Here is a 9,322-nt window from a genome sequence, read left to right as displayed (position 1 = left end):
TATATTACAAGCATATAATTAACAATTAAAAGGTATTTATCGATTACAAACAATGCAATTAGCTTCCCTTACTTAAAAAAATATGTCAAACTACCAAGAATCTTAAAAACACCTCCAAACACACAAGAACTTTAAACAAATGACCAGAAAGTCCAAAAACCTAAAAAGAGAAAGTTCTCAAGAAAAAAATGATGTTTTTAAAATAATGAAACCCTATTTTATAAAAACTCTATTTATATTAAAAATTTAATATTAAAATAATCTAATCTCGTTATTTTAAACAATTATAAATTCTGAAACACTACTCTCTCCACAAATTTGAATCGTATCTAATATTTATAAAAAATGTGTTAAATTGAATTCAATAAAATCTAAACAGATCAATTTATTACTTAATCTATATTATCCAATTCAATTACTATGTAGTTATTTACCTTTTCATTTTTTTCTAATCTCAATAAGAACTCATTCGGCAGAAAAAAAAAACCAATAACATGTATAAATAAAAAGTTTAAAAAGATTAATTGTCACAACTATGATTACTTAAATTGTGATTACAGAGTCTTATATAAACATTTTCTTACTTTAATAATTTTTTACACTCATATTACTAATTTTTAACTTTACGTTAAAGTTCTTTTTAAATATTTCCACCTACAATCATATTTTTATTTTATTTTACTTTTCAATTATTACACACAAATTATTACATAAATTATTTTAACCAAATAAATATACATTTATCAAAATTAATTTTACAAAAACTAACCATAATTACAATATTTTATTATGATAATTTTTCTATTACCATAATTACAATATATTCAAATTATCTTATTTATTATAATCACTCTTCAAATTTTTTATTTCCAGCTAATTTGTAAATATTAAATTAAATATATTTTTTAAATTTGTATTAACATGAATTTATAAAAAATATAATTTTTAATAAAGTAATTTATTATAAATAAATATCAAATCAATAAAACTAGAAAAAAATGCTGTTAAGAATTCGTTCCTCCAAAAACAAAATTCAGCCGCAAACAACCTACCAAATTAGAAAAAAGAATGATGAAATCTAGGCTTTTGCAAAAAAAAAATAAAAATTGTACTTAAATAGTAAAATGGTCTAGTTTGGAAAAAATTATGATGGTCTATTCATATTAATAAAGTTCAAAAGTCACAACATTTCCCCATTAATAAGGACATAAGAAGATTAATAAAATATAATGCATTGATGAAATCTCATTAATGGCGTTGGTTGAACGCTTTATAAGTATTACTAGTTTTAAACCCTTGCATGCACACTGTTTGATGTTTCTTTATGTGTTTTTTATGGTAGTAAATATATATATTATATTAAAAGATTTTAAATATATGTTATATTAAAAGATATTTAAAGGTTGAAGAAAAAATAATAATATTTTCAAATTTATAATTAAATTTTAAATAGAATCAACATGAAAAATTATTCATAAGATTGGAAAGTCAATGTATGTATAGAAAGGTAAAAGGTAAATTTTGTAAAAATATAAAGGAAGTATCATATAAAAAGGGTACAGAGTAAACTCTTTAAAAATATAAATATTAATAGATCATGCAAAAATATATTTAATATAAATGAATATATTAGTCTAATGTGTATTGCTAAATTCATATAAATAGTGTATCAATATATTCGTCTAATATTTAATACTAGACTTGTCTAATTAGTATATGGATACACTAATCTAATGTATATGAATAGACTAATGTAATGTGTATTACAAGACATATCAGTGTACGAACATATTTAATATATTTAATATGTTTAATATATTTTTTTAAAATACATATTAGTGTATAAACATATTGGTCTAATGTATATTGCTAGACTCGTATAATTAATGTATCAACACATTTGTCTAATATTTAGCTTTGTCTGATCAGTACATGGACACACTTGTCTAATGTGTATGAATAGACTAGTGTAATGTGTATTACAAGACACATCTAATAAAAGAATCTGTATTACAAGATTAGTGTAATAGACTCGTATAATGTTTTAAACCTTTGAAACAAACAATTAATGTAAAACCCCTGAAAAAGGAATTTTAGAAGTGATGATGGTCTAAAAATAGTGAGACTAGATTATTTTAATATTAAACGATTTTATTATAAATAGTTTTGTTATAAGCGAGTTTCATTATTTTAAAACGTACCATCTCTCTAGAAACCACTTTTCTAGAGTTCTCTACCTTCTCTATAAGAGTTCTTGATCTCAAGTCATCTGTTCGACAATCACTATTAAAAAAACAGCGTATAACGTCACGCGTTCAACATCCAACCACTGAATAACTAACGTTAAAAATGAGCGGTAACATTTTTGTAAATAAATACAATTATTAAACGTCGTTTATAATTATAATTCGACGTAAAAGGATATAAAACGTCAAATGACTTTTAAATTCGACGTCAAAAGGTTAGTGAATTCAATAAAAAAATTGAGCGGGAGATTGAAAATTCATTCACTTTATCTTAGCGCGTGATACTCTCTTCTCTTCTCAAACTTTTCTCGAACGAAGTTTGATGAGCATCACATGTAATTTTTTTTTCATTTGATACAAATGCATGTTAATTAATTACTTTATGTATGATTTTTGTTTGTTTTAACCGATTATTTTCGTGCTCTTGTCCTTCATAGGCGCATTCTTCTTTCTCTCTCACTGTGACGAAACTTTATTCAGACGAACCCACCTTTTGAAGGTTAGTTTTCATTTTCGTTTTCGTTTTGAAGAACTTATTTGTTGAACTTGTTTGTTTTTTTTTTATTGAACTTGTTTGTTCTTGTTGTTTAGTTGAACTTGTTTGTTGTTGTTATTTGATTGAACTTGTTTGTTGTTGGTTATTATTGTTTGTTGTTGATACTACACTACACGCTCGTAGTTCATGCTTTATAAAATACCAAACACTGAAATTTGTTGTTTTTTTGTTTTTCAAGTCTCATAAGTTAACGTTGTATATTAACAAAATTCAACATTAATTTAACGTCTCCTGATACAACGTCGTTCGCGAATTCGCCGTTAAAAGCCCAAAATAATCGACGTTGTACGCAATTTTTATACTAGTGGATCAAGAAGTGTCTAGGCAATCTTGGCGTCGAGGGCTACAATTCCTACCGATCAATTTCTTGATTTGAGACGATAAGTTTCATTCCTCTTTTCTAGGTTTCCTCTTAAATATGTGATCATACATAAATTCTATCTTTGCGTGTGATTAGAATCTCCTTCTCTTAAATTTTAGCTCAATTTAAGATCTAAGAGTCGTTTCCTATCTCCAATCGATGATTTATAGGGTTTTCTAGTGTTTTCTTGCGGTGCAAGCATCGATCAGGGTTTTATAGAGTTGTGCAGCGCTTCTCTAAGGTAAGGGAAGCTAGATAATTGCTTTTAAATTGTATGAATGTTGTGTAAAGGACTGGTAGTGAATATTAGATTTCTTAAATGTGAATGTTAAATTAGTGCTCTTGATAAATTTGAGATTTTGATGAAGTTTATGATCATTAGTAGTTAAGATAAAAGTAGCATCTGTTTGTTGTATGTTTATGATGCTGAAATTTGATATTGATGAAGTGAATTGTGTTAATTGTACTGTTGAAGGAAAATAATAATACTAGTTGAAGAAGATTTGGTTGAAATTGGGGTTTTGGGTAGAGAATGGGTGAGCAAGAGTGAGTGAACTGTTTTGAGGTATTGGAGATTAGTTATGAACTGGTTTTATGCAGGTTGAACATCTTGGAAGTGGTAGAAATCTAAATTGTTGGTAGATAATGAGGATGAAGTAGAGTTCTATTTGTGTTAGAACTCAATTTGGAGGAAGTAAGGTAGTGAAAATTGGAGTTTGGAGTTTTGTGTGCAAATGGTTAGTTTGGACAGTTTTGGTAAGTCATGTGGAACTTGTTAGAGCCCATAAGTTACTTGAAATTGTATCACAAATGGTAGAATTCAATTTGGGTCTCTAAGTTGAGTTTTTGAGAGTTTTTGGGTGAGATTTTGAGTTTCTTTGTTTAGATTTAGGTTAGAAGTGTTTATACAATCTTGGTTAAGTATAATTAGGTATATAATACAATATAGGGGAGTTAGAAGTTGGGAAAAATAGTTGGAATTGGTAAACTTGGTGTAGGTTGTGTAATTCTGCAGATTTGGTGCTGCAGAATATGCATACTCGTTGAGTGAGTGGATTCGCTTAGCGACTAGTGATAGAGGTGGGTTGTTTGTCTAAGGACATTCGTTGAGCGAATGGTGTGCGTTGAGCGAATTGTTGGGGTCTGGGAGCACTGTCAGTTTTATTCGTTGAGCGAATGGTGTGCGTTGAGCGAGTGAGTTGAGGGTCTAATCCACTGTTTGGTGGGTTTCGCTTAGCGAAGGTAGCGAGGGTATGCGCTTAGGAACTGGTCCAGGTTTTTGTTTACACTTTTCTTATTTGTTCTTGTTTGATTTGAATGATGTGGTGATTTATCTTGGATTATGTTTGAGGGTGTACTGAGTTATATATGTGTCAAAGAGATAAAATGTGATTCAAATGGAAGTAAAGTATGGTTTCAAAGTATGGATTCAAATGGTGTGGAAGAGAATTCCATGGAGGAATTTCTCAGTGGTTGTTTCAAAGGTTGTAAGTATGAATATGGGAAATTCAGTCTTGGAGTTCATCCTGACATTCTAATGATCACCTATTCTCAAGTAGAGATGGCTGGGGCATGTCGTGAGAATAACAGGAGGTCCTAGTCTAGGGGCTTTTCCTTGGTCTAAGGTGAGTGATAACAGACTAACCTTGTGTGATAGCTTAGGGTGGGCCAATTGTTTCACCACAACAAGTGCACGAACTACCATAGCTACATATTCATACTAATCCGGATAGTCAAGTCTAAGGTCTTTACAGGTTAAGATCTTTGAAATGATGTATGTGATATAAATGATTTATGTATGTTATGTTATAAATGTGATATGATTTCTTTGGTATCTAGCTTACCCTTACTTCTGTGTTGTATGTTGTGTATTGTTTTCTCTTTTACAATGATCATCTTAACTGGTGTGAGTTTAGGGATGACATCTTTTAGGGAATTCAAAGTTTGGTTGAGAGGAAAAAGCAACATGATCAATAGTCTTTGGTTCGTCAAGAATATGATCTCTCGTCTTAGTAGCCTCAAGTTACTTATAAGTTCTCATTTATGTACGCCTTATTTTAGTAGTTTTATACTACTAAAATGTGATGTTACAATTAAATACAATTTTAATACGAAATTCTTTATAGAAGTGATTAGTGTAATTATTTATGAAGTAATATTAATTTAAATTTTATGTACTAAAATATTTAATAATAAAAATATTTATATTATAAATTAATAAAAATGTCTTATAGTTGATTTGATAGTTTTTGGTTGATATAAAATTATTATTATTATTTTTAAATGATAATATTTTAAAAAATAAAAATAAAAATATATTTTTTAAAAATAGTTTTATAAGTGACTAAGTAACGAAATATAATAAAGGAAAATAAGTTGTATAGAAAAAACTAATTAATATCATGTTTAAAAAACTAACAATTGAAACCGTTATCAATAAAATAAACATAGAATAAATAATTATTTAAAATTTTAAACAGAATTTAATATACATATCATTAATGCTAATTTTTATTAGATAAAATTAATTTAATTCTTAAATACGAAAAATAAAAAAATATTCAATAATTATAATATTTATGTTATTATTTAATATGAAAATGATGAATATAATTTTTCGTTGGTAAATATTTTAAGACAAAATTATGTCATCACACTTGTTTTTATATTTTTTTATATATAAACATATATTATTTAAAAAATTAAAGTAAAATATATTTTTTAAAATTTTATTTTATTAAATGATTAAGTAATTAGAAATCATAAAAAAATAGTATATAAAAAAGTAATGCTTTAAATATAAATAATTTTTTAACATAATAAATTTGTTAAAAATAGGTTGGAAAAAACTTTTAATAATGGTCAAAATGTGTGTATGGACACACATATAAATAACTACTTATTTATTTATTTTAAAAATCAACTTACTTTAAAAATTAAATTTATAAATTAAATTTATGAATGCAACATATATTAAAGCTTATATTTTCAATTTATTATGTAAAAGAAATTGACATAAGATATTATATTATTTTACAATGATCACCTAGATTGATTGACAAGAGAATTTATGAATTAGTGTTTTGGTATAAGAAAATTTGTAATATTAAATATGATTCTAAATTTTTATGATTTGGTATATTTAAGTACTAAATTTAATTATTTATTGCTTAAATTAAATTATTAGATATATTTGGCTTTTATTGGTTTGAACATTTTAAATTGTTAAAATGAATTAAAAAAAATATAAAACAAAGTTTATAATATTACGAAGTGTTTTTTTTATTACAAATATATATATTTTAAATCTTTGAAATGAATTATTAAATATAATTTTAATATGGAGTTATATGTAGAGGTGATTAGTGTAATTATTTATTAGGTAATATTAATTTTAATTTTACATACTAAGTATGAAGAATATTGAATGATAAAAATATCTATATTACAACTTAATACAAATTTTTTATTGTTGATAGTTTTTCTTAAGATAAAATTACTATTAATATTTTTCATGGATAATATTTTACAAAATAAAATTAAATATACTTTTAAAATTTAATTTTGTAAGTGATTAAGAAATAAATTATCGTAAAAGAATAAAAGTAATATAAACAAATAATTAATATCATAAAAATATCAAATAAAAAAAAACTGACAGTTGAAATATTTATCAATAGAATAAACATTGTTAAAATACTTATTTAAAACCTTATAGGGACTTTTATGTACATATCATTACTGCTAATTTTTATTACATTAAATTAATTTAATTTTTACGTACTAAAAGAAAAAACAATATTAAATAATAAAAATATTTATATTATTATTTATTATAAAAAAGATAAATATAATTTTTTATTGAATAAATTTTTAAGACAATTATTTCATGAAAGTTGTTTCTATATTTTATCATCAATAAACATATATTATTTTTTAAATAATATCATTTTAAAAAATAAAATTAGACTATATTTTTATATATTTAATTTTATTAAATGACCAAAATAATACTTTTAAAATATGTTAGAATTTTTTTTTAATATTTTTAAAATAATACTTTTTAATACAATAAATATGTTAGAAAATATTTTTAATAATGGTTAAAATATGTGTGAGGACACACATTTAAAGAATTATTTATTTTAAAAATTAACTTACTTTAAAAATAATTTTCAAAAATAGAATATGGATTAAAGTGTATATTTTTAATTTATTATTTAAAAAAATTGATGTAAGATATTTTATTTTATAATGATCATCTATATTGATAGACAAAATAATATCAACTTTAGATACAAGTAAGTTGTATAGGAGATTAGAATGCCAAATAAAAAAAAAACATATTAATCAAAACAAATAAGTAAATTGTGTTAGTTATATGAGTAAAAATGATAGTATTTTGCAAAATAAAATTACTATATCTTTCTTAAGTTAAAATTACTATTATTGTTTTTAAATGATAGTATTTTGGAAAATAAAATTCAAATATCTTTCTTAGATTTAATTTTATAAGTGATTAAGTAATGAAAATCATAAAAGAAAAAAATAGTACAAAAAAATTAATACCATAAAAATATTAAAACGACAAAAGGACTGACTAGTGAAACATTTATCAATAGAATAAACATGGATAAGAAGGTAATTTTCCTAATATCATGTTTTATTATATTATAATAAGTATTAGATATTTGTTTAAATTTTAAATAATACATAATAAATAACTGACTAAAAAAATAATTTCAACTCCATGTGACAGTAAAATAAATGTAAATAAAAAAATTAGTTTAAAAATAAAATAAATTGATAAAAATGTAAAAAAATTATATTTACATGTAACAATAAAATAAATATAAAATATTAAAAAGTAAAATAAATAATTTAAAAATTAAATAAATTGATAAAAAAGTAAAATAAATTCTATGTACATGTGTTAACTGTGTCATCCCAAAATATACGACATGCATATATAATAAAGACGTCATTGAGTTATAATATTGGAAAGCAGTTAGAGACATATAACAAACTATATTGGTTACAGTTATCCAAAATAAAATTAGAGTTGGTCTCCTAAACATAAAGGACCATGTGAATTATCATCAGAATAATATTACTAATCAAGATCCTAGACATACTAAGCTGCAGCATCATCGTCTTCCAGCACTTGCTCCACAGACACCTCCTCTTCATATGCTCACATCCAATTTTGGATAATCATTACAAAAGAAAGCATACCCAAACAAAGCACGAACACACAAGCAACGATGAGCTAGTTTCACAAGCAAGCATACTATATTAAAGTAAACAATTCATCAAATAAATACTTTAAGCCAAGCAAGTTAAACCATACAAAGGAACATGTCATAAACTAGACTTGACTCGTTCGGACTTAGAATGATAGTCAAGCTATGGCGGGTCCTGCACTGGTGGTGACTTATGAAACTTGGGTTCCCCACCCTGCCACACTCACGAGGTTAGCTTGTTTTGGGCCTTGAGGCATACTGGAAGCCCCCAAGACTAAGACCTCCTGTTACTCCTCACCACATGGATTAATCCCTCTACTTGAGTATGATTAGCCATTGGAGTTTCAGAATGACCCCCAAGACTGAGCTCCTACTTTCATTCTAAAATATTAAGGATCTCACCAAGAGGTCCTACACAGATGGAACTTGATTTACAACTTGGATCATACTTTCATCACTTTGTAATCATATACTTTTTGCCACAATCAACATATACACAATCTCAACAATATACATTACTCACCACTCACAAATTATAAAAATAACATCTCCACAATTGAATCTAAGTTAATCAATACCAAGAACCAAACAACTCCAACTAACCCATAACAACTCATAAAATGCATCAATTTATACATACCTACAAGTAATATAATTATTGATAACTTTATGCATCTACAATCAACTTGTTTTATTTTATTTTCATCCTAGTAGAGATCTTTCTTTACCCCAATTGGTCACCGGAGAGGACCCAGATGTCTGAACGCATCAAACTCACCTTCGACGGGAGCACATATGACTAGTCACAACTGACTGGACCAGGCCAGGGTTGCTCTATGATCAGGGATGTGCCAACTCAGGTTTTTAAGGTTCCTCTATCCTACCATCAAAGAAAGGCTCTCAACAATTAACAATT

This window comes from Vigna angularis, chromosome 7 (genome assembly GCF_016808095.1).
Source record: "Vigna angularis cultivar LongXiaoDou No.4 chromosome 7, ASM1680809v1, whole genome shotgun sequence".
In the NCBI taxonomy this organism is placed as follows: domain Eukaryota; kingdom Viridiplantae; phylum Streptophyta; class Magnoliopsida; order Fabales; family Fabaceae; genus Vigna; species Vigna angularis.
The sequence above is the reverse complement of the archived record's forward strand: the minus strand, read 5'-3'. Positions refer to the sequence as shown.